General features: G+C 42.4%; 1 protein-coding gene across 2 annotated transcripts in view; it reads right to left on the bottom strand.

Annotated features, from left to right (window-relative positions):
* Positions 1 to 26,866, bottom strand: part of MFSD5 (major facilitator superfamily domain containing 5) — a 59,042-nt gene extending 32,176 nt beyond the window's left edge. Inside the window, exon 1 of one of the 2 annotated variants that reach the window (XM_058166539.1) lies at positions 26,691 to 26,866. The gene's annotated coding sequence lies outside the window, so the exon portion shown is untranslated. Of the gene's footprint in view, positions 1 to 3,447; positions 3,730 to 26,690 lie in introns of those variants that run through there. The other variant, XM_058166541.1, reaches the window with a different exon arrangement.
* Between the last annotated feature and the right edge of the window lie 232 nt (positions 26,867 to 27,098).

Raw genomic sequence — 27,098 nt, 5'->3', positions numbered from 1 at the left:
GGCAATTTTTATCAGTAGGGAGGCAGGCAACGGCACAGGCGTAGATGGGGAAATTTCAGCAGAATAAGCTCTGTGGACAGCAGGGATCCTTAAAACTTTGGGGAGCCGCCAAGCACATTTTAAATATTGAAAATGTTTTTTTGGATTCTGAGCGAAAGGAGCTTGTTTGTTCATAACATGGCTGTCATTGGGACCATTCACAAAAAACCTGTTTTTATGGCATGTTCTTGCTATTCATTATAGCCTTGATCTCCGGTAAGGCACTTCCTACAATTCCAAGTTATCTCTGTTCTATTTCTGGGCAGATTGGCATACTTCCACACAAAGTACTGGGCTGTATTTTATTTTCTAAGAAAAATTTTGAGATCCATTTGGAGCCAAGAGCATTGCTACAAATAAACAGGATGCTGGAGGGTGGTGCTATACTTTATCACATAGCAGCTTTCCAATTTAAAAAAAAAATTGAGAGAGCTACGTAGAGATATACACATATCGACGGCACACATTTGTATTGTATAACTATAATATTTAGCACTCCATGTGCATATTTTTGAAATAAATATAAACCAGGAAATCCTTTCTTTCAAATTTTCACTTTCAGTGCCTGGAGGCAGGCTGTATTTCTGTTAGTCTTGCATTTCAGGGAAATTAAAACATTGGCCTACCTTGAAGAGCAATATCAGAGCAGTATCAATTGCTCTGATTAGTTATGAAATATTTGGAGCATTTGAAACTTGACGAGCGTAGTTATTGTGGAAGTATTCTTTTTGTTATAGCCTTTCCTCATTCTAGTGCCCTTCAGATGGGCTCTTATTTTCATCATAGTAGCCAGCTGGCTTCCTACATTTATGAAATGTATACACTGCCTCAATCAAATGGGATTCTAGATTATTTCTGAGGCATGATGAGAGTCAGAGTCTACATATCTGAATGGCAAGAAGCTCATCCATGTTACTCTGCTGTACTTATACCAGAACAAAGATTGGAAGAGTAGAGCTTGTGGAAGTCCACAGGCTGACTTTTGGTCAGTCACAATCTCTATCCTGCTGTGGAGGAAAAAATGGAGGCGGGAATGCTACTGGTATATACACCACCTAGGAGAAAAGCTCTATTAAATAACATTAAAAACAAATAGTTATAGAAGTTAAGAGCTTATTTTCATGCGTCATACTTTACAGTGATTTTGTTAATGTGTTTCATGACAATGGCTGGATTTATATCACATGCTAATCCAAAATCAAATAAACCTTATTGTAGCTTAGCATGATATGTAAACCCAGAAACCAGGAGTCTTAAATAGCCGATTCAGGTTGGTTGCTACAAACTAGTTGTTATTATTATTTTTTCCTATGCAGAAGCAGCAGCAATCCAACATTTTATGTAGCCTGTGAGCTGTAACAAATCCTTTCCCTTCAGGCTTTCATGGAGAGGACCCCTCTCTGGGATCTGGCAGGCAATAGAATTTAGAAGAGTGAAGCCACAAGTCCAGGAATTAAGCACAAAGCAAAGTGCTGCCAGTTGTTACCTAGAATGCCAAGAGGGAAGATGGGCTATACCCCCCCATCCCCACCCACTTATGAGAACAGATGAATCCTGGCTAGGCCTGCTTCCCATTGTGCAGTTTCCATCACTTCTTACATCGCACCTTTACTGGTTTGGAGTTGAAATAGCATGTGGTGGTATGAATACAGCCCTGTGGTTTATAAAACCAAGTCTTCATGTACATGCTGACATGTGGTTTAGCCAATAAACCATGGTTAAACAAATGTGGTTTAGTGTGATGTGTGAACTCAGACAAGCAGTCAGCTGATCAATTTAGCCAGTGGTCTGGGGGAAAAGATTTTGTAGAGGACTTCTAGATATATTATGTCCATGCACTAAAGCAGGGGTCCCCAACCCCTGGGCCACAACCCATTACCAGGATGTGAGCTGTTCACAACTGGGCTGGCCAAAACGGCGAGCAAGCACCCATGTATGGGTGCAGTGGAAGAGTGCACACTCACATGCTCCATTTGTGCAAGCGGCAGGCACTCACCACTTGTGCTCACCACTTGTGCCAATGAAGCTGCATGCATAAGCTTACCCACCATTCACACAGAACTATTCCCTCCCCCTCTCCCCCATCAGTCCACAAAGCTGGAAAAGTTGGGGAACTCTGAACTAAAGAACAGATGGCCAGCAGCAGGGTGGATAAAAATTGATGTTTTGTAAAAAAAATTTTGTTTAAAAAAATCAGATTTTTAAAATTTAAATTGGATTTTTTTAATTTTATCAAATTTATTTTAATAAAATACTTTTGAAGCAGAAATCAATCTAAAGAAAGTTTTCTATTTAAGATACATTAATAATTTAGTTTATTCAGCATGAAACGGAGCTTAGTTATGTAACATGAGGCTGTATATTCTGCAATATTTACATTTTTGGTAAACTCATTCAATGAATCCAAGCTTTGAAAGCTGAGATAACATGCACTGCATTGATGCATTCACACAATTTCACAGTAACCATGAGATAAATCATAAAACAAAGTTCAGGAATATTCCTTTATCCCATTGTTTTGCAAATCTATGTGCACTACAAACTGTATGATTGTTTGAAGATAAATGTATCTGTACCACCAGGCTCTAAGTGTGAGGAGGAAGGGCAAGCAGTAAAAATGAAAATGAAACCTTCTAAGCAGCTTATAAATATAATATTAAAGAGCACCTGTCATTTCAGATCCATCATGGCAGCGCCTGTCAACGGGCATTCACTCACCTGCTGCCTGCCACGTCCCTCATCTTGTTGTGTCACTGCCGCATCACCAGCCACCCCATTAACATGAATGAGACTGTCGATGAGTCAACAGCGGGTTAGAGCTGCTGCGGGACAGAGATGACAGTTGCTCTTTAAAAATTATGATTTAAATCAAGTTGATTTAAATCAAGCCTTTTTACTATTAAATCATGATTTAAATCGTGATTTAAATCAAATCCACCCCGGCCAGCAGCAAGGTGGATGATTCAGTCATAGCAACTGAAAGATCTGAAGGACCAGGCTGGGGACAGATCCACCTGGAGACAGTTTATGTAGTGGCTAGGAGTTGGCATATCATCATCATCATTTGAGCTGTTGCAATGCTTTATTTTTTTTTTTAACAACTTGTCTCCAGAAGTTGTGGGTGTTCCAACACTGGAGGTTTTTAAGAAGAGATCGGACAACCATTTGTCTGAAATGGTATGGGGTTTCCTACTTGAGCAGGGGGGTTGACTAGAAGACCTCCAAGGTCCCTTCCAACTCTGTTATTGTTACTCAGTTAGGGGAAGGGACAGAAAAGATGAAATATTTCTGCGCCTGAATGTGGAAGTGGCCTTTAGGATAGTTTGCATACCACACTAAGACCAAAAAAAGCACATTTAGGTTACCTTGGTACCATACCTTCGGAACACACCGCGCTTTAACGCTTACCCTATTCAAACCCCGGGTGCCACTCGCGGGCTTCCCCGTCCTCTAGCCACGTGCGGGCAAAAGAAGTCACGCTGCAGCCTCCCTTTCGGCATGTGGCTTCGCCTCCTTAATCCCGCGGCGCTCTGCCAGATCCGGGCAACAGCTTCTCGCGGAATTAGCATAATCGCCCCGCTTTGCCTGAAGTTGGATCCAGAAGGCCGGAACGGCTGCAACAGTTAGTTACGCCTGCTTAACCGGTCCGTCCTTCCTGAATCCGGTGGGCAGAACTAGACCCAGATTCTCAAGAAAAGGGGTATTTGCGTTCCCTCCCCCACAACTAAGTGCGATTGCAGCGACTGGACTCATCCCGGCTTGGGAGGTCGCGACACGTAACAGACGGGATCAATTGGAGAAGGGATGGGGGGGAGGAAGATAGATTCCCCCTGAGAGTAATTAAATCTCTCCTATTAATCGCTCCCTTCCCTGAGGATGTCGAACTGAAGTTCAAAACAGCCAAAAGTCTCTACTTCTATAGAAAACCGAGGAAAAGGAGGGAGGAAGACAAACGATCTAATGAATACTAGATCCCACCTCCCCTCCCCCGCTTCTTGAAAATCCTAAATCTGGTTTTGCTCCATATACTATAGGAACTGTATAGTTTAATGACACAAGCCCAGTTTTGCTTAGAAACCATGCATCCCTTTATTTACTACACTACAGTATTATTCTGTTTTTAATTGTTTCAACCTGTGTTAGTTTTTTGCAAGCTATTCTGAGGTGGTTTTTTGTTTTTTTTTAAATGAAATTAACTGTCATTATTAAATAATGACAAATAATATTAAGTGTTAAATTTGTACCCTATGACTATCATTAAGTGTTGTATCTTGATGAAGGTATATTTTCTTTTATGTACACAGAGCGTATGCACCAAGACAAATTCCTTGTGTGTCCAATCACATTTGGCCAATAAAAATTATATTCTATTCTGTTCTGTTCTAAATTTAAGCCTCTTAATATAACTTTGTTATTCCTATGGATGTATTGATCATAACATGTCTGTGCAGAGCACGGATTAGGTTTGATGCATAGTTTGACTCAGTGATGAGGGGAATTTGCTCACCACTTACTCAGAAGCAGTTTTGTTTATGTGCTAACCGGCACATCCCATGGCAGATCAGCAGTGGAGTCTTATCTGCTTTGAGGAATGAGGAAAGCTGCTAAGGCAGTGGAGACATACAGGTGACCCTCTGCACCTGGTTGTTTAGAAAATTCTTTCCACTTGACTAGATGCCACGGATGGCTTGTTTACTAAAGCAATCAACATGCGCAGACTTGATAACAGAGCCTGGTAAATATGTGCTTATTAGAGTCTTTCCTGTGTTCAAAAGCTGAGCAACAAACACCCACAAACGCAAGTCCCTGCAAAACATAGCACTACTGTTCTCATTTGGAAAACTCTGTTGGGATGGGAAGTCTACAGTGTAGATGCAGAGAACTAGATTCTATGGTTTCAGCTTGTCCTTGAAAATGGGTCTTATGATGGAGTCTTATTGCTGGCAAGATCTGGATCTAGCTAAATCTAGTCTTTGTTCCAAAGAAGAGATGGATGGAAGGTGGAAATATACAATTTGTTAAACAGGGAAGGCTGTGTTATTCTGTTAGATCCCTGGCGCAGGGCATAGTTACTGCATGAGGCCAATATACCTCCAAGAATACCTATAGAACAGTGCTGTTGTTAAGGATCCGCCCTATTGCATTTTACATGATCCCGGAGGCAGTTTCTGTTTCACCACTCATATGAATCTACTTAGTATGAGTTAGGAAACAGACCACATACTTTACAATGCAATGCTTTTCCGCGTGCCATGCATCTCTATTGGGGAAATTATAGTGTTTTTGCAGCCAACTCTTTGCATCACTAAATTTCCACTAACTTTATCCCCAGGTAGAAACTATACAGTGATGTTCAAACTTTGAAACAAGTCCCACAGTATTTGAGAGTGGCATTTACTCTCAAATGTGCCCAGTCTTGCATTACAGCATGACAATTATGATTTAGCATTTTGAACATATCTAACATATACTTCTGTTAAAAACACAACCAGTGAAATGAAAATACACAATAAACCACTGAGCAAAATCTGTATTTAGGACCCATCGGAATATAGGTGGTCCTCAATTTACAACAGTTCACTTAGTAACCGAAGTCACAATGGCACTGAAAAAAGTGACTTATGACCATTTTTCAGACTTATGACCGTTGCAGCATCCCCATGGTCAAGTGATTTACATTCAGATGCTTGATGACTGATTCACATTTATGATGGCTGCAGTGTCCCGGGGTCACATGATCCCCTTTTGTGACTTTCTGACAAGCAAGTCAAGGGGGAATCCAGATTCACTTAACTACTGTGTTACTAATTTAATAACTGTAGGGATTCACTTAACAAATGTGGCAAGAAATGTTGTAAAATGGGGCAAGATTCACTTAACAAATTTCTCACTTAGCAACATAGAATAGAATAGAATAGAATAGAATTTTATTGGCCAAGTGTGATTGGACACACAAGGAATTTGTCTTGGTGCATATGCTCTCAGTGTACATAAAAGAAAAGATACGTTCATCAAGGTACAACATTTACAACACAATTGATGATAATATATCAATATAAATCATAAGGATTGCCAGCAACAAGTTATAGTCATACAGTCATAAGTGGAAAGAGATTGGTGATGGGAACTATGAAACGATTAATTAAATTAATTAAATTAAATTAATTACTGCAGATTCAGTAAATAGTCTGACAGTGTTGAGGGAATTATTTGTTTAGCAGAGTGATGGCCTTCGGGAAAAACGGTTCTTGTGTCTAGTTGTTCTGGTGTGCAGTGCTCTATAGCGTCGTTTTGAGGGTAGGAGTTGAAACAGTTTATGTCCAGGATGCGAGGGATCTGCAAATATTTTCACGGCCCTCTTCTTGATTCGTGCAGTATACAGGTCCTCAATGGAAGGCAAGTTGGTAGCAATTATTTTTTCTGCAGTTCTAATTATCCTCTGAAGTCTGTGTTTTTCTTGTTGGGTTGCAGAACCGAACCAGACAGTTATAGAGGTGCAAATGACAGACTCAATAATTCCTCTGTAGAATTGGATCAGCAGCTCCTTGGGCAGTTTGAGCTTACTGAGTTGGCGCAGAAAGAACATTCTTTGTTGTCCTTTTTTAATGATGTTTTGATGTTAGCTGTCCATTTGAGATCTTGCGATATGATAGAACCCAGAAATTTGAAGGTTTCTACTGTTGATACTGTGTTGTCAAGTATTGTGAGAGGTGGAAGTAGATTTCCTAAAATCTACCACCATTTCTACGGTTTTGAGTGTGTTCAGTTCCAGATTGTTTTGGTTGCACCACAAGGCTAGTCGTTCGACCTCTCGTCTATATGCGGATTCGTCATTGTCTCGAATGAGACCAATCACTGTTGTGTCATCTGCGAACTTCAGTAGCTTAACAGATGGATCATTGGAGATGCAGTCATTGGTATACAGAGAGAAGAGAAGTGGGGAGAGCACACAGCCTTGGGGGGGCCCTGTGCTAATTGTACAGGTATTTGATGTGATCTTGCTTAGCTTCACCTGCTGCTTCCTGTTTGTTAGGAAGCTTGTGATCCACTTACAAGTCTGTTCCGGTACCTGTAGCTGGTTTAGCTTAGTTAGAAGAATGTCTGGAATGATGGTATTGAATGCTGAACTAAAGTCTACAAAAGGGCCCTTCCATAGGTCTTTGGAGACTCAAGATGTTGTAGGATGTAGTGCAGAGCCATATTAACAGCATCATCTGTTGATCTATTTGCTCGGTATGCAAATTGCAAGGGGTCTAAAAGCGGATTCGTGATGGTTTTCAGGTAGGAAAGCACTAGCCTTTCAAAGGTTTTCATGACTACAGATGTTAGAGCAACTGGTCTGTAGTCATTCAGTTCCTTGATGGTGGGCTTCTTTGGCACTGGGATGATGGTAGAGCGTTTGAAGCAAGAAGGAACATAGCACATCTCTAGTGATTTATTGAAAATATGGGTGAAGATGGGGCCAATTGGTCAGCACAGACTTTTAAGCAAGAAGGAGTTATCTTGTCTGGGCCTGGAGCTTTTCCTGGCTTTTGTCTGTGAAATAGGTCCTGCACTTCCTTTTCTGTGATCACTAGGGGTTGTGAACCCAATGAAATGGGGTCAGTTGTAGGAGGCTTGGCTGTTGTTGGTGTGTCTGAGATGGGGTTGTGGAGATAGGTGGCTGTAGTTTCCTTTCAAACCTGCAGTAAAACTCATTCAGGTCATCTGCCAGTTGTTGATTACCTTCAGCCTGGGAAGGAGGTTTGCCATAGCCGGTGATATTTTTAAGAGTTTTCCACATGTTTGCTGGTTCATTTGCTGAAAATTGATTCTTTAGCTTTTCAGAGTAGCTTCTTTTGCTGCCCTTATCTCCCTTGTTAGTGCATTTCTGGCCTGATTGTACAGCATTTTATCACCTTTTCTGTAGGCTTCCTCTTTGGAATGTCGTAGCTGCTTAAGTTTAGGTGTAAACCAAGGTTTGTTATTACTGTGTATTCGCAAGTTCCTTGTAGGTACACATAGGTCTTCACAGAAGCTGACATATGATGTTACAGTATCTGTGAGTTCATCCAGGTCTGCAGAGGTATCTTTAAAATATTCCAATCAGTGCAGTCAAAACATGCCTGTAGCTTTAATTCTGATTCCTCCGTCCAGGTTTTCACTGATTTAATTATTGGTTTTATGGCTTTAAGTCTTTGCCTGTAAGCAGGTACAAGGTGAATCATGCAATGATCAGAGTGTCCTACAGCTGCACGTGGTAAAGACCGATAGGCATCTTTTAGTGTTGTGTAGCAGTGGTCTAGAGTATTCTTGCCTCTGGTGGGACAATTGACATGCTGAAAGTATTTTGGTAGTTCTTTCCTTAAGTTTGCCTTGTTTAGATCTCCCAAAACAATGGCCAGTGAATCAGGGTGTTTGGCTTCAGCCTCCATGATTTGGTCAGCTAGAGTTCGTAATGCCTCGTTTACACAGGCTTGTGGTGGGACATAAACAGCAATTAGAAGAAATGAGGAAAATTCACGAGGCGAATAGTAAGGTTTGCAGTTGATAATTAGAGTCTCTAAATTGTTGTCACAGAATTTGTAAATTATGTTAAAATCTTGACACCAGGTTGAATTAATATATAGGCATAAGCCTCCTCCTTTCTTTTTACCAGATGTTTCTGGAACCCTGTCTGATCGTTCAATTTGAAATCCTGGAATGTTCAGGCTGCTATTTTCAATTGATTCATTTAACCAGGTTTCAGAGAAGCATAGGACTGCTGAATTGCGAAAATCAGAATAGTATTTGTTTAAGAGGAGTATTTCATCCATCTTATTTGCAAGTGAGCGTATATTTGTTAGGAAAATTGAAGGCAGAGGAGTTTTAGTGCGAGTTCTTAGCTTGATTAAGATCCCAGATCGTTTACCTCATTTCCTTCGTTTCCGTCGTTTGGTTTTTTTAGTAATCCATGGCTCCGTGGGAATTGCCTCCTCCTGTGTTAGAATCTCCTCCGTGTTTGTAAAGACAGGCGGGGGTGAGATTAAAGAAAGCTGCTCCTTAAAGAAATGTTCCTTAATTTTTAGCAGATGGTCTCGTGAGTAGGAAATCCGTAGTGAGTCACAGAGAACAATTAGAAATAAAGAAACAATTAGAGAGCATTTCACCGAGGCAGCCTTCGTCGGCGCCATCTTAGGTGCAGAAGTAAAGAGCTGTTGTCATACCCATAAATTTTGGGTTCAATTTTCATTGTAAATCAAGGGCTACCTGTACTACAGAAGGATGTGCAATATTGAGGTCTCCACAAACGTGCATCAGGTGAGGTAATCCCCCCCCCCAAAAAAAAACAGGCTATGGGAAACAGAAAGTCCAGAAATTAGGCCAGGTGTTCTGGATTCTGAGATGGAGTTTGCAGACAGAGAGTACAACCAAGTGGCTGCATTATAATCAGAATTAAAGCTACAGGCATGTTTTGACTGCACTGATTGGAATATTTTTAAAGATACCTCTGCAGACCTGGATGAACTCACAGATACTGTAACATCATATGTCAGCTTTTGTGAAGACCTATGTGTACCTACAAGGAACTTGCGAATACACAGTTAATAACAAACCTTGGTTTACACCTAAACTTAAGCAGCTACGACATTCCAAAGAGGAAGCCTACAGAAAAGGTGATAAAATGCTGTACAATCAGGCCAGAAATGCACTAACAAGGGAGATAAGAGCAGCAAAAAGAAGCTACTCTGAAAAGCTAAAGAATCAATTTTCAGCAAATGAACCAGCAAACATGTGGAAAACTCTTAAAAATATCACCGGCTATGGCAAACCTCCTTCCCAGGCTGAAGGTAATCAACAACTGGCAGATGACCTGAATGAGTTTTACTGCAGGTTTGAAAGGAAACTACAGCCACCTATCTCCACAACCCCCATCTCAGACACACCAACAACAGCCAAGCCTCCTACAACTGACCCCATTTCATTGGGTTCACAACCCCTAGTGATCACAGAAAAGGAAATGCAGGACCTATTTCACAGACAAAAGCCAGGAAAAGCTCCAGGCCCAGACAAGATAACTCCTTCTTGCTTAAAAGTCTGTGCTGACCAATTGGCCCCCATCTTCACCCATATTTTCAATAAATCACTAGAGATGTGCTACGTTCCTTCTTGCTTCAAACGCTCTACCATCATCCCAGTGCCGAAGAAGCCCACCATCAAGGAACTGAATGACTACAGATCAGTTGCTCTAACATCTGTAGTCATGAAAACCTTTGAAAGGCTAGTGCTTTCCTACCTGAAAACCATCACGAATCCGCTCTTAGACCCCTTGCAATTTGCATACCGAGCAAATAGATCAACAGATGATGCTGTTAATATGGCTCTGCACTACATCCTACAACATCTTGAGTCTCCAAAGACCTATGCAAGGGTCCTTTTTGTAGACTTTAGTTCAGCATTCAATACCATCATTCCAGACATTCTTCTAACTAAGCTAAACCAGCTTAAGAAAAATACACAGGCAAAATATTTTGCTGTCCTGATTGCTGTACCCTATCTATCCACAGTAATGGGTCTGGCCCCTGGTGCTGTGTTTGTTTTAACGCAGGACCAAGTTAGGCAAAATGTTTGGTGGACTGTCTCACATTAGTTCTCCCTCCCACAAAGTTTGCCTGGTGGCAAGAAAACCACCAGCAATCACTTTCCCTAATCCAGGGTAGGGAAGGGTTGGGCAAGCGTGGGTGCAGCATATGCTTGGGGCAGCATATTTAACCACTTGCCAAGTTGCCCAACCAACAAGTTGCGGATGTGGACATGCACCGCATCTGTGACTTCTCTGGTCAGGCTAATTCTGTACATGGATCTAATGGTCTTCTGAAAGAGTCTAGCCTTCAGAAATTGTGGGAGCTTCATCGCTGGAAGCTTTCAAGAACAGACTGGACTGCCATCTCTCAGAAATGGTGTAGGGTCTCCTGCTTGGGTGGGGGGGATTGAACTAGATGACCTATAAGGTCCCTTCCAACTCTGTTAATCTGTTAAAAGAGTGCTAAATCTCTGTCCACAAAGAGTTCAGCCAGGCATGGAGAAATCACGTGAGGTAGAACAGAGGGGACCAATTAATAACTAGTAAGCTCACTCCTTGACTAGTGCTGAAGAGATAGTCCTTGTCTTACTGTATGACCACAATTGAGCCCAAAATTTATGTTGCTAAGCAAGACATTTGTTAAGTGAGTTTTGCCCCAATTTACGGCCATTCTTGCCCCAGTTGTTAAGTGAGTCACTGCAGTTGTTAAGACAGTAATACAGTTGTTAACTGAATCTGTCTTTCCCTATTGGTTTCTTTTGCTGGTCAAAAAGTGATCACGGGGCCCCAGGACATTGCAACTGTCATAAATATGAATCAGTTGCCAAGCATCTGAATTTTGATCACGTGACCATGGGGATGCTGCAACAGTCATAAGTGTGAAAAATGGTCATTAGTCACCTTCTTCAGTGCCCTGGTGACTTCACTTTAAGGTGTTGGTTACTACCTTTAAAGCGCTCCATGGCTTAGGGCCTGGGTACTTACGGGACCGCCTGCTGTTACCACATGCCTCCCACCGACCCGTACGCTCTCACAGAGAGGGACTTCTCAGGGTGCCGTCCGCCAAGCAATGTCGGCTGGCGGCCCCCAGGGGAAGGGCCTTCTCTGTGGGGGCTCCCACACTCTGGAACGAACTTCCCCTGGGTTTGCGCCAAATACCTGACCTTCGGACCTTTCGCCGCGAACTGAAGACACATCTTTTTATTCGCGCGGGGCTGGCTTAAATTTTATGGATTTTATAGTTTTTATTATTAATTTTAAATGGGGTTTTAGTTTCTATATATTTTAAATTTTTAGGCAAATTATAATAAGTTTTTTAATCTTGCATTTTATATAATATTGTCTTGTCTGTTTTTATTTGCCTGTACACCGCCCTGAGTCCTTCGGGAGAAGGGCGGTATAAAAATCAAATAAATAAATAAATAAAAAATAAAAATGGTCAGTAAATGTTGTACGTCGAGGACTACCTATATAGAGATGCCGGCACCTGGAAGCAGCCAATGGAAGATCCCTCAGTGTCTTTCTGCTGTTTACACTTTTAGATCAACCTCCCTCACAGAGTTGTTATGGAAAAAATGAGAAGGGAGAACTTTCTCTGTTGTCTTAGGCTGCCAGGAAAGAAGGTGTATACTGTGCATTTCTAAGTAATCCCAAAACAAAGTGCATGTCCAGGCTTAGAACCAGATAGAATACAAAAGGGGAAAAAATGAGGGAAGGGAGTGAGGAAAGCAAGAACTGGAGCAGAGCGTTCCTACCAGAAAGGCCAGGGAAGCAAGCTGTGCCCTCTCTCTCTGAGAGGAATGAGGCCTGAATGATCTTTCCCCTTGTCATTATGTTCTTGGCATCTCTTGAGACAAGCGGGTCTTTTGTCCCGATGACAGGTTCGCTTGAAACATCAAGGAAGCGTCTCTTCTCGCTGCCCAACAGTCTCTTTTGTTTGTATCTGAAAAACTCTTGCCTTCTTTTTATTTAGGACAAAACGAAGAGTTTTACTGCTGGAATCTGGGTCACCTGAAGAGGGTAGGAAGGCAAGATTTCTGGACCGTGTTGGTGCAGAGTGCAGTTTCTGCAAACTGCCACAAACATCCAAGACAGGCTGGGCTCGCCCAGGGATTGCCATTATCCATATCTTAAACCCTCCCCTTTCTCTTTCCTCTGAGGTCTTTTGCAGTGATCGGGTTTCTTTCCAGAGAGCAAAATTCTTTCTTGAATGAATGAATACGTTTAGCTGCAGTAGGGAATATTAGGAAAATATGTGGGGAGCTGGTGACGACGCCATGCACAGAGCCAAAGGAACAACAGAAGTCTTAATAACTGCAGTGATTCACTTAGCAGTTGTGGCCAGAAAAGTTGTAGAATGGGGCAAAAGACACTTAACAACTGTCTTGCTTAGCAACAGAAAATTGGGGGTTAATTGTGATCCTAAGTCGAGGACTACCTGTAATTCTGTAAAAATATATATAATAATTCTCTTCTATGTCCTACAGATATTATCTGGATGTGTTCTATATACCAGAAATGCCCCACTGCTTGGGCCAAGCTTATGAGATGGTCTCTCAAGCTTTAATTATAATGTAGTACTTCACATGAGACATGGGTGTCAAACTCAAAGCCCCTGGGCCAGATGTGGCCCACAGGTGCTTAGATCTGGCCCGCGGGGAACAGCAAAGGACCAGCCTGCAGTGCCTCTGCCAGGGAAAATGGAGTTTGTGGCGGCCCTCCCATGATCTGTTTTTCCTGGCAGTGGGTTGCAGGAAGCTATCACAGGAGGCTGTCGCAGCCAAAATGGAGCTTGGGAGCCCATTTTTGCTGGCAGAGTGCTCGGGCCCCCACAGGCACCCCCGACATAAGTGGCGTCGAGCTGGCCACACCCACCCTGGCTACGCCCATCCCAGCCCCCTGAGGTCAAAAACAATCCTGATGCGGCCCTCGATGAAATCGAGTGTGACACCCGATGTAAGAGAAAGACTGGAAGTCGCTGGTGTAAATGATATTTTCGAAGCCTGAATTAAAATCAGACATATGTTCAGATGTTTACCAGAACCTGATGAGTTCTTACAATCAGACTTCATGTTTCCAAGTCACTGTTCTAGAACTAACTACTTTGAGCTCATAGAGACTTAGTTGCTGCTAATGGTAGAAGACCTAAATAGGTTTGTGTGCTAAAGCCCGTTTTCTTTGATACAACCATGCCAGGCACAAATAATAGTCTTTTCTATTACTGTATTAGAAGCAATTTCATACTCCTATCAGATCCAGCAAGACAGGCTAGGACATAAGAGAAGATGAAAAGGTCCAAGTTGTTCAGCAACTTGTCTTCCCTGAGTGCAGACAGATGACACAGGAGGAAACATGCATGCAGGGAAGGAAGGTGATGGCCGTTTCTTGTAAAGATGCGTATTTCTTTGGAAGTTCGGCATATGGTTTGTACAAGTTGGCAGAAAAAGATCTATCCTTCGTTGCTTTGCCAAACCTCTTTTAAGAGCCACAAAACTAGCTCCTTTTCCTCTGCTTTTGACCCCCGATGTTTGAAATTAACAGGGGTTTCTTTGCTGTATAGCTATTACTCATTTCAATACAACTTGTGTAGAAAAACTTCCAGGGATCTGAAGAGCACTCAGGAAAAAACTTTTGCTAAGACATCTTGCCTTATGTTGCTATTCCTGTGGCTGTTATGACAGACTGCATAGTGTCTTTTGAGGGAAAGTACAGACATTTCCAACAGCATGTTCAGCTATGCAAATGATTGGTGCTTCTGTGGTGCAGCTTTTGATCCAAAGATTTCCAGTGCAAAACAAACAGCATCAAAGAATTAGTAAATCTTCTAATTCAGGCCTGAATCTTGGCAACTGCATGGACATGTCCATATTGTTTCCCTGCAATAACATAAAGAAAGCAGATTTTCACTGCTTTCTTCTATGATTTAAAGAACAAAATCTTTCTATCCTAGTCTACAGCTCAAGCTTTCCCTGGTAATTTCCCTCCCAAGTACTAACCAGGTCTGGCTTTATTTTGCTTTTCAAGATCAGTTAAGGTCAACTAGGTCTGTCCACCTAGCTGAGGACAAGAAGTCACCTTCCAAGTCACTAAAATTGGATATGCACATTGCCTTGCTCTGTAATCTTTTGTTCTGGCAATGTGTCAATAGTGCACTGCACTGTCCCAGTTTTTCAAAGTAGAAAAGGAGTCCTATTAATAGCTGTTGTCCTAGTTTCATATTCAGCAGGGTCTTTCTCTGTGCCCTAGATATATATTACTTCTGGCTCACACCGTTTCACCCCTAGAAGAGCTAACTGGTCCTCTAGGTGTACTAGAATATAAATAGTGGCCAGGAGAGAACAAAGAGGTCTCCTAGACTATTAAAAAAAGTACTGTCCCTGTCAAAATATATCAGGGAACTATTTTTCTTTCTCTCCATAATGGTCTTTGTTTAATAAGATTGGAATTCCTGGCAAAATTCACAAAAAATTCATTGTTAACCTTGCCTGAAAACACCCAAAAGTGATTTTGTTTCAGAGGCCTTAGAAAGAACCGAGTGATATTCAATGCTTGTCTCTTGAACATAAGGGAATCCCTTGGGGAATTCAGAAGGAACAGCCTGGAGACAATTGTGGTAGTAATTCTCTCCCAAGAAGGTGGACAGGATCCTCAGGTCTGTTAACTCAGTCACCTGTTTATTAGATCTATGCCCTTCCTTGTTGGTGAAGGTTGCCTGGGAGATGACATGTAACAGGGTAATGCCTGCTTTGTTGAGGGAGAGGGTGTTTCCCATGGTCTTTGTCATTGAAGGAGGTAGTGCCACATCCCTCTTCCAGGAGCCTTGACTTGACTCATCTATATTGGACAATTTTCAAGTCTTCAACCTTTCTATTTTATGGAAGGTGGTTGAGAAGGTTGCTGGACTGCAGAAATAGATGTTGGAGGATACTGATTATTACTAGACTCCTTTCAGGTCAGGTTTTTGGCCAAGACATGGTATTGAGAGAACATTGGTTGAGTTTATTAATAATCTCTGGCAGAGCCAGGAAGAAGTAGTGCAACTATCCACCAACCATGAACCACGGTGGTGCAGTGGTTAGAGTGCAGTACTGCAGGCTACTTCTGCTGACTGCCGGCTACCTGCAATTTGGCAGTTCAAATCTCACCAGGCTCAAGGTTGACTCAGCCGTCCATCCTTCCGAGGTCGGTAAAATGAGGACCCAAATTGTTGGGGGAAATATGCTGATTCTGTAAACCACATAGAGAGGGCTGTAAAGCACTATGAAGCAGTTTATAAGTCTAAGTTCTATTGCTATTCTGATTCTACTTGATCCCTCAGTGGCCTTCAACAACATCCAGCATGGTGTTCTAGCACAGTGATGGCTAACCCTTTTGCCGTCACGTGCCAAAAGCGTGGGGAGCACATGCATGCCCACATCCATAATTCAATGTGCCCTGCCCCCACCATCCATGCACATGTGATCCCCACACTCCCCCCGCTTTTGGCACGCAATGGCACGGTGGGCCCAGTAGGCCTTTTTTTCGCTCTTCCCAGGCTCCAGAGGATTTCTAGGAGCTTGGGGAGGGCGAAAATGGCCTTCCCCACTCCCCCAGAGGCCCTCCGGATGCTGGAAATGGCCCATTTCCTGGAGGCCCTCCGGAGGCCAGAAACAGCCTGTTTCCTGACTTCCAGTGGGGCCGGAAGGCCCAAAAATCAGCTGGCCGGCGTACACATGCGTGTTGGAGCTGAACTAGGGCAACACTTGCGTGCCCACCAACATGGTTCCACATACCACCTGCGGCACGCATGCCATAGGTTCGCCCTCACGGTTCTAGCCTGTTTTGAGGGAATTGGTTCCCTCAAACCAATGGTTCTCCTCCTTTCTCTGTCATTAGGTCCAGGTGGTAGTGACAGAAAAGAAATAATCAAGTCTGAGGCCCCCATATTTTTATGGTTAAATATGTTTAATTGTTAATAAAAAAATAAAATACAGAAATGCAAAGAAAAATAAAGATAATGGGGAAATAGAGAAAAGGAAAGATGTGTAGGGGAAAAGTGAAAAGGAAAAGAATAACATTGACTTTTGATTCCCTTTGGAGTATAAAATAAGGTAATAAAATAAGACCTTGACTTTTTACTTTTATAAAAAAATACATACTTGCAGTTCTATCACAACAAACCTATCTAATTGACAAAACTCAAACTCAAAGTTTCCTTTTTTTCCTACCTCAAGCACAAAATGTCCAAAAGCGGTTTCCAAGTAGAAACAAAAATAATTGTATTATTTTCTTTAATCAAAGCAGTCAATTTAGCCATCTCTGCTATTTCTATCCTATTCATCCATTGCGGGAATCTCCATTTTTGTGCATAGAACATTCAAGGTTCCAATTTTTTTTAGTTCTTTAACCATTAAGCTTACAATAAAAGTTTCTGGTTTTATCTTTATACTTGCTTTAAGAATCTAATGTATTAAGATGTGAATCCTACGCCAATATTTCTTTGCTTTGTCATATGTCCACCATAAATGATAAAAAGTTTCTTCTTTGCATTTACATTTCCAACATTTATTCGAGGTATCTTTATACATTCTTGATAATTTATCCAGTGTTAAATATCAACAGTATATCATCTTATAATTTTTTTTCTTTTAATTTAATGTAAATTTTAATCCTTTCGTTCACATGTTTTCCCATTGCTCAAGCATTATCTGAGGCCCCTAATTTGTGGGATGTTTCAGGGCTCTATAATCTGTTTAGCTTCTATATGAAGTCACTGGATGAGATCATCTATCAATTTGTGGTCAGTTATGATGATGATGATGATGATAATACCAAATTGTATATTTCAACTCCAGGCTGACTAGGTGATGATGTCATGATCTTCTTCAGTATCCAGAGGCTGTGGAAGCCTGGATGTGGAAAAACAGACTCCAGTTTAACCTTAACAAAACTAAGTAGTTGTAGGTTTTTCCAGGACTGGTGATTTTCCATATTAGTCATGAATGGGTTTGCACTTTCCTCTTCAGGATTAGTACACAGAGTGAAGGTCTTTTTGGATTTACTGCTTCTGCTGTAAAGTAGCAGTTGAAGCTAAAAGGGTCCTTGCACAAATCCATCTTGTGTGCCAATTGTGTTCTTTCCTGAACCCCTTCAGACAGTCGCTCATGTTTTGACCACCTCATTCCTGGACTACTGCAATATTTTACACTGCCCAGAATCCCTTTGAGTGGGAGATGCAAGTTACTTAAATATGATAAATAAATAAAATAAGTTCTACAGGTGGCTGCCCTTGAAGACCACTTGGAAGCTACAGTTGATCCAGATTGTGCTGACACAGACAATTATAGATAGGGGTCCCCAATCCCCGGGCAGCGGCCCACTCCCGGATTATGGGTCATTTGAGTGGCTGGCCAGCACATGCACGCATCTGCGCAGTTCAACTTGTGTGAGTGGCAGGCTGGTGCACACACACACACGTGCACGCACAGCTTGACTTGTCTGAGCAGTGGGCTGGTTCCTCTCTCCCTCCCCCTGCCAAGCCGCCAAGCCATAAAGGTTGGGACCACTGATTACAGGCATGCCACATGACAGGCAGTGGGGAAATGTAAAATTTGTTACTACCGGTTCTGTGGCTGTTGCTTGGTGGTGGGGAGTAATGTGACTGGGTTGGCATGGCCAACTTTTTTTTTTTTTACTTTTAAAAGCATTTTAAAAAATGCTTTTAAAAGGCTCTGACGATCCCAGCTGAGCCGTGTGGTCATCAGAGGCTTTTTTTTTACTTTAAAAACATTTTTTCAGCCGAAGAAAAAATGCTTTTAAAAGTTAAAAAAGACTGATGATCATGCGGCTCACCTGGGCATGGGGCTTGCCCAGGGATTTTTGCTACCGGTTCTCTGAACCACCCACCGCCATCGCTACCGGATCGGGCAATCTGGTCTGAACCAGGAGCATTTCACCCCTGCGCCCATGTAACATATTTGCTTTATGAGTTGCACTGATTACTAGTAGGCTACAGTATTCCCCATTTGAGTAATTCAGGTACCAATTATAACCAAAAAAAGCCCATAATGGTATTGGGCAGTTAAAATCTAAGAAAGTACCTTCCATAGTTTCTGCTCATCCTGTCTGATTTGGGAGAATGAGCATGCTCCGAGTTCCATCCATTAAACAGTGTCCCTTATTGTGATCTAAGAAGTATGCCTTATCTGTCGCAGGCTCGTTCTCTGGAACAATATCCCTGCTGAGACTGATCTGACCCCATTCTGACCATGATTATGAGAGCGCTTACATCTGGCTCTTCCTGCAGTCCTTGGGTTAAACTGGGTGATGGGGTTTATCCCTGGGGTTGCATTGTGTACAGAATGAACAATCTCTCCTGGTGCCTATGGTTTTATTTGTGTTTTTACTAATGCTTTTATTGTAGATGCCCTGTGTTGCATTGGAATTGGTGGCCTTATCTTTTAATATGCTGCAGTGGTCAGTGGTTGAAGGATCTGATGGAGTGTTATGCCTTGGATTTACATTTTATAGCAAATGACAGCTGTAGCTAGGAAAGCCTTTGCCCAGGTTCATGTTGTGCACCAATTGTCCATTTCTGGATCAGGATGCTCTAACTCACAGTAATTCACATTTCTCATCTCCTGTTTGAATTACCATAATGTACTGCCCCAACCACTGGTGCTGAAGAAGATGAAATTAACCAGTTCTATGAAGCCCTACAGCACCTGATAGAATTAACACCAAAAAATGATGTCCTTATCATCATGGGAGATTGGAATGCTAAAGTAGGAAGCCAAAAGATAACCGGAATAACAGGCAAGTATGGCCTTGGAGTACAAAATAAAGCAGGGCACAGGCTGATAGAATTCTGTCAAGACAACACGATGGTCATAGCAAACACTCTTTTCCAACAACCTAAGAGACGACTCTACACATGGACATCACCAGATGGTCAACACAAAAATCAGATTGACTATGTGCTCTGCAGCCAAAGATGGAGAAGCTCTATACAGTCAGTAAAAACAAGACCAGGAGCTGACTGTGGCTCAGATCATGAGCTTCTTCTTGCAAAATTTAGGCTTAAACTAAAGAAAGTAGGGAAAAGCACCAGGCCACTCAGGTATGAACTAAATCATATCCCTGATGAATATACAGTAGAGGTGACAAATAGATTTAAAGAATTAGATCTGATAGACAGAGTGCCTGAAGAACTATGGACGGAGGTTCACAACATTGTACAAGAGGTAGCAACTAAAACCATTCCAAAGAAAAAGAAATGCAAGAAAGCAAAATGGCTGTCTGAGGAAGTTCTGCAAATAGCTGAGGAAAGAAGGGAAGCGAAAAGCAAGGGAGAAAGAGAAAGATACACCCAGTTGAATGCAGAATTCCAGAGAATAGCTAGAAGAGATAAGAATGCATTCTTAAATGAACAGTGCAAAGAAATAGAAGAAAACAATAGAATAGGGAGGACCAGAGATCTATTCAAGAAAATTGGAGATATGAAGGGAATGTTTCATGCAAAGATGGGCATGATAAAGGACCAAAATGGCAGGGACCTAACAGAGGCAGAAGAGATTAAGAAGAGGTGGCAAAATTACACAGAAGAACTATACAAGAATGAGCTTAACATCCCTGATAACCACGATGGGGTGGTCACTAACCTTGAGCCAGACATCCTAGAATGTGAAGTCAAATGGGCCTTAGGAAATCTGAGCAACAACAAAGCTAGTGGAGGAGACAGTATTCCAGCTGAGCTATTCAAAATCTTAAAAGACAACGCAGTAAAAGTGCTACACCCAATTTGCCAGCAAATTTGGAAAACTCAACAATGGCCACAGGATTGGAAAAGGTCAGTTTACATTCCAATTCCAAAGAAAGGCAATGCCAAAGAATGTTCAAACTATCGCACCATTGCACTCATTTCACATGCTAGTAAGGTTATGCTTAAAATCCTACAAGCTAGGCTCCAGCAGTATGTGGATCGAGAACTACCAGAAGTACAGGCAGGATTTCGTAGAGGCAGAGGAACTAGAGATCAAATTGCCAACATACGCTGGATCATGGAGAAAGCTAGGGAGTTCCAGAAAAACATCTACTTCTGCTTCATTGACTATGCTAAAGCCTTTGATTGTGTGGATCACAACAAATTGTGGCAAGTTCTTAAAGAGATGGGAGTACCAGACCATCTTATTTGTCTCTTGAGAAACCTGTATGCGGGTCAAGAAGCCACAGTGAGAACTGGACACGGAACCACTGATTGGTTCAAAATTGGGAAAGGAGTCCAGCAAGGCTGTATACTATCACCCTGCCTATTTAACTTGTATGCAGAACACATCATGAGAAAGGCAGGGCTAGATAAATCAAAAATTGGAATTAAGATTGCTGGAAGAAATATCAACAACCTCAGATATGCAGATGATACCACTCTAATGGCAGAAAGCGAAGAGGAACTAAAGAGTCTCTTGATGCGGGTGAAGGAGGAGAGTGCAAAAGTTGGCTTGAAACTCAACATTAAGAAAACTAAAATCATGGCATCTGTCCCTTTCAATTCCTGGCAGATAGATGGTGAAGAAATGGAGGTAGTGACAGATTTTATTTTCCTGGGCTCCAAGATCACCGCAGATGGGGACTGCAGCCAAGAAATTAAAAGACGCTTGCTCCTGGGGAGGAAAGCTATGGCAAATCTAGACAGCGTACTAAAAAGCAGAGACATCACCCTGCCAACAAAAGTGTGTATAGTCAAAGCTATGGTTTTCCCAGTTGCAATGTATGGCTGTGAAGGTTGGACCATAAGAAAGGCTGAGCGCCAAAGAATTGAGGCCTTTGAATTCTGGTGCTGAAGAAGACTCTTGCGAGTCCCTTGGACTGCAAGGCGAACAAGTCAGTCCTAGAGGAGATCAACCCTGACTGCTCTTTAGAAGGTCAGATCCTGAAGATGAAACTGAAATACTTTGGCCACCTAATGAGAAAGAAGGATTCACTGGAGAAGAGCCTAATGCTGGGAAAGATTGAGGGCAAAAGAAGAACGGGACGACAGAGAATGAGGTGGCTGGATGGAGTCACTGAGGCAGTAGGCATGAGTTTAAATGGACTCCAGAGGATGGTAGAGGACTGGACGGCTGGAGGAATGTTGTCCATGGGGTCGCAATGGGTCGGACACGACTTCGCAACTAACAACAACAACTGTATATAGACTAGGTAGCTCAGTGGCTAAGACGCTGAGCTTGTCGATCGAAAGGTCAGCAGTTCAGCAGTTCGAATCCCTAGTGCTGCGTAACGGGGTGAGTTCCTATTACTTGTCCCAGCTTCTGCCAACCTCGCAATTCGAAAGCACATAAAAACTGCAAGTAGAAAAAATAGGGACCACCTTTGATGGGAAGGTAACAATGTTCCGTGAGCCTTTGGCGTTTAGTCATGCCAGCAACATGACCACGGAGATATCTTTGGGCAGTGCTGGCTCTTCGGCTTTGAAACAGAGATGAGCACCGCCCCCTAGAGTCGGGAACAACTAGCACATATGTGCGAGGGGAACCTTTACCTTCACCTTACTGTATATAGGGTGTTGTTCAAGAGTGTTCAGAAGCTGTAATTAATCCATGGGGTAGGCAGTTTGGGGCATTTCATAACACTCATATAACATTCCACTATTCCATAAGCCAAGTTGGTTTCTAGTGATTTTCTGAGTTCAATACAAGATTTTGGTTATTATCTACAAAATCCAAGGCACAGGAATAGGTTATTTGTGAAACCACTAGTCTCTGTTTCTGCTTGCCCCATCCAAGTGGGCATGCTCTGCATTCCTTCAATTAAGCAGGATGTAGGAGTCATGTCTGTCAAAATATCTGTCCCGTTGGAACAGCACACCCATTAGTTTTGGACAGCCCTGTCCTGTTGTCCTTTTGTACAGTGTGAAAGATCTGGTGTTAAAGATCAGGCACTTGGGCTGGAATGCTAAACAAACTGTTGGCTGCATTATTTGGAGGTTGTCTTTTTATTGGTTATAGTATGGGATGATTTTTTAAAAAAATCTCAGGCATGTCTTGTTTTGTAGATGATAAACAGCATCTTGAATTGCACTCAGAAGATAATTAGAAGTCAAGTAGCTTATGGAATAGCAATAGCACTTAGACTTACAGTATATACTGCTTCACAGTGCTTTACAGCCCTAAGCGGTTTACATTGTCACCATATTGCCCCAAACAATGTGAGTCCTCATTTTACCAACCTCAGAAGGATGGAAAGCTGAGTCAACCTTGAGCCAGTCAGGATCGAACTGCCGAACTGCTGGCAGTCAGCAGAATTAGCCTGCAATACTGCATTCTAACCACTGCGCCACCACAGCTCGTGTCATGTTATATATCATGAAATGCCCCAAACTGCCCACACTGCTGCTACATTCTGGATTAATTACAGCTTCTAAATGCTCTTCAAGGGCAAGGGCACCTATGTGTTAGTAGTTTTGAGCTTATTTTTATTATTTTTTTAATTAATTTATTATTCAATTTTATTTTTGGTTTTTCTCGGTTTTAACCCTTTGTCATCTCCCAGATTCATTCCTGCGAGAGCGGTAGTCATACAAAATGAGTGTATAAATATATAGATAGGGAGACAAACAAACATCTCCTGCTTCCTGATGAGAAGGTTAGCCTATGTTGCTCAATTTCTATTCCACTGGTATACATTTGGGGCAGTGGTGCGATTCATTTTTTTTTACTACCGGTTCTGTGAGCGTGGCTTGGGGGCATGGCATGGCTTGGTGAGTGTGGCTTGGTGGGCATAGCAGGGGAAGGATACTGTAAAATCTCCATTCCCACCCCACTCCAGGGGAAGGATACTGCAAAATCCCATTTCCTCCTGATCAGCTAGGACTCGGGAGGCAGAGAATAGATGGGGTGGGGCCAATCAGAATGGTATTTGCTGGTTCTCGGAACTACTCAAAATTTCCGCTACCGGTTCTCCAGGACTGGTCAGAACCTGCTGAAACCCACCTCTGATTTGGGGGTTTCCCAGAAGTATGGGGATGCTTACTAATAGAAGAGCACATTGGACTACAGAGAACATAAAATATTTTTGTGACCAAAACCATGATTTAAAAAACAAAACAAAATTAGGAGAGCATTCCCAAGGACCGCAGGAAGATACACCATGTCCTTGGAGTGAATGGATTGACATGTTCAGCTTTTGGGGTGGAAATAAGATCAAATAAGTATGTTAAACTTCACAGAGGCCTTATAAACCTAGTTACAGCCTTTTTTAATTAAAAGAAAAATTGCACTGCTGAAAATCAATATTTAGCCACTGAATTTCAGTAGCATGATCTTGTGAAGTGCTGTGGACTAAAAAAATGGAGCTAGCCAATTTCCTGTAGTCTATCTGTTCATGAAAAATACATTTAGCCTGTCCTATTTTATATGTGTGTATGTGTGTATATGTAAATGTATATGTATATAAATGTGTGTGTGTATGTCAGTAGTGGATTTCAAATCTCGTTGCTACTGATTTTCTCGTGGGTGTGCACGCAACACTTCTGCACATGCGCAGAAGCGTCCCGGCAGATGGGCAGAGCCTCCTGCCGCCGCCACTACTAGTTCGCCCAATCCAGGGTGAACCGGTAGCAACCCACCACTGGTGTGTGTGTGTATGTATATGTGTGTGTGTGGTCCTTGACTTATAACCATTCATTTAGCAACCATTTGAAGTGATAATTGCACAGAAAGAAGTGACTTAAACCAGTTCTCTCACTTATGAATCCTCATGGTCATGTGATCAGAATTTGGGTGCTTGGCAACTGGCATGGGGTTATAATGGGTGCAGCATCCCAGGGTCACATGATTGCCATTTACGACCTTCCCAGCTGACTTCCAACAAGCAGAATCAATGGGGAAAGCCAGGTTTGCCTAATGACCACATGATTCACTTAATAACTGCACTGATTTGCTTAACAACCAAAGCAAAAAAGGTCATAAAATTGAGTGCAACTCTCTTAACAACCACCTTAGCAATGGAAATTCTGGTCCTAATTATAAGTCGAGGACTACATATACATACACAGATACACATAAATGCACACACATATATACATATACACATATAATCAGTATGTCTGTGGCTGTTTTTATGTAAAGCAAGTTTATTTCACTAACAGGAAACATTAGATTCTATTCCTAGTGATTATGTGGAGAACTGCTTGCCATTCTGAACATTTAAACATTAAAGCATTTAAATATGCTTGTTCTTTTGGAATAGGCTCCATGGGCTCTTAAAATGGTCACTCTTCAGTCTGTCTTTTATTATAACAGGAAACATTTTTTGCTGATGGCCCCTTCCTTCAGCTGTAATGTATTACAGCTGAATGATAGAGAAGAGAGAAATAAAGGAACAGCGGGATCAGAGACAAAAACAAACCTTTTTTTGGCATCTTTTTTCTTTTCCCAAACCTAAAAGGAAAGATTAGGCAGATTTTTTATCAGTGATTACAGAGATTGTGGTTTAGATTGGATTTAGAAATCAGGATGAGAGCTTCCCATTTCCCATCCTTATTTTAGCAAACCTAGGGCATACAGATATCATTTCAGGTTACAATGAGCAAGCATAGGAGTGACTTTAATTTTTCTTGTGCATCAGTTCATCTTTAATGGATGTTCCTATGATAGTTTAGCTGTTGGTATCCATCCTTAGTCCCAGGGAAATTAAGAGAACTAAGGAATTCTCTTAAGCCAGGAATTCCCATTAAATTCTTCATGTATCTTCTCAAAACTGAGTCTAATTAGGTGCAGTGAAGCATGCATTCAGGTAAATGTGAGCAATTTTAACCTAATTAAACCTCTCTGTGGAAAATAACCACAAATCATGCTTAGTACAACTATTTTTCCATAACTTAGCTGAATCATGTCCATAGGGCAAAACTTGCAGATTATAGAAGAATGTTATCTCTCTTTTCCTAACATATGCAGAAAGGCACACCAAACAGCTGTACCATAACAAATTCAATATGTGCATCATTCTTCCAAATTAATAAAGCAATCTGCCTATCCCAGATCCTTGGGAAGGATTCGATCGGTTGATAAAAATGCCAAATCGAGTCTTAACATCTGGCCGACTGTGCAACCAACCACAATAAAGTAACAATTTATTAAACTTGTATGCCTGCCAACTCTCGTAAGACTGAGGGGTGGTTTACAACAAACTGCTGTAGAAAGCTATGCCTCCCCGTACCCGAAGGGGCTGAGGAAGGGAGCGAACCCAAAACCTCTTATGTGGTAATCAAAGACCAATGAAGGAGAATATTTGTAGCTCAGGGGTCCTTGGTGCGCTCTGAGAGCCACGGTGGCATAATGGTTATAATCAGTGGTGAAATGTAAAATTTCTTACTACCAGTTCTGTGGGCATGCTTGGTGGTGGGGGTGCGGGTGTAATGTGACTGGGTGGGTGTGGCCAACTTTTTTTTTTTACTTTTAAAAGCATTTTTTTGGCCGAAGAAAAAATGCTTTTAAAATTAAACAAAAAACCTCTGATGATAGCGCGGCTCAGCTGTGCATGGGGGGTGGGGGAATGGATTTTTGCTACCGGTTCTCCAAGCCACTCACTGCTATCGGATCGAGTGATCCGGTCTGAACCGGGAGCATTTCACCCCTGGTTATAACGCAGTACTGCAGGCTACTTCTGCTGACTGCCGGCTACCTGCAATTTGGCATTTCAAATCTCACCAGGCTCAAGGTTGACTCAGCCTTCCATCCTTCTGAGGTGGATAAAAATGAGGACCCAGATTGTTGGGGGTAATAGGCCGACTCTGTAAACTCCTTAAGAGAGGGCTGCAAAGCGGTATATAAATTTAAGCGCTCTTGCTCTGAGCTTGTTTTCTTGCAGACCTTTGATTACCCTAACTAGGTAACACCATCAGTGTTAGTAAGGAGTGCGGTTTGCTGTCAGTTTATTTTCTGGTGTCTTGCCTATGTGAAGGGGAGGGTAATGGTCAGGGATACTTTGGTTGGGCTGTTTACTGACGGCTCTTTGGCAGTTTTTTGATTGTAATACAAGAGGCGCATCTCTGCTCCCCCCCTCTTTTTTTTTTTTTTTGCAGCGCCCCTTACACCCACACACTTAGCGGAAGTGGCAAAGCGGTGCGCCTCACCTTTGCCCGTTTCCTTCTCCTCGCTCCGAGCGCCTGCTTCACCAGCTTCCGTTTTCTACGCGGGCAAAACAAAAAAGGCCCGAGCCTTGCTTGTTCAGCCACGTCCAACCTGGTCCAGGGTCGGGGCCGGGGCGTCTGGGCGCATTTCTTCCCCATCCTCTTCCCCTCTCTATCCCAAGCTCCGCCGCGTTCCCCTCCTCCTCCTCCACCACCTCTTCCTCCCGCCCCGCCTCCTGCCCATGTGCAAAGCCGCGGCGCTGATGTCATCGCTTGGGCTGCCCGAAATGTGTGTCAGTGGGGCAAGCCTTTGATTCTGTCACATGCGGGCTACACATGAGCCAGCCGCTGAGGTACGCCAGCAACCCAACTCCCCCGCTCTTCGCCTGCGCTGCAAAACAAGAGCGAGCG

Source organism: Ahaetulla prasina, chromosome 2 (genome assembly GCF_028640845.1).
Source record: "Ahaetulla prasina isolate Xishuangbanna chromosome 2, ASM2864084v1, whole genome shotgun sequence".
Taxonomy (NCBI): Eukaryota; Metazoa; Chordata; class Lepidosauria; order Squamata; family Colubridae; genus Ahaetulla; species Ahaetulla prasina.
Note: the sequence above shows the minus strand (reverse complement) of the source record. Positions and strands in the feature narration are given on the sequence as shown.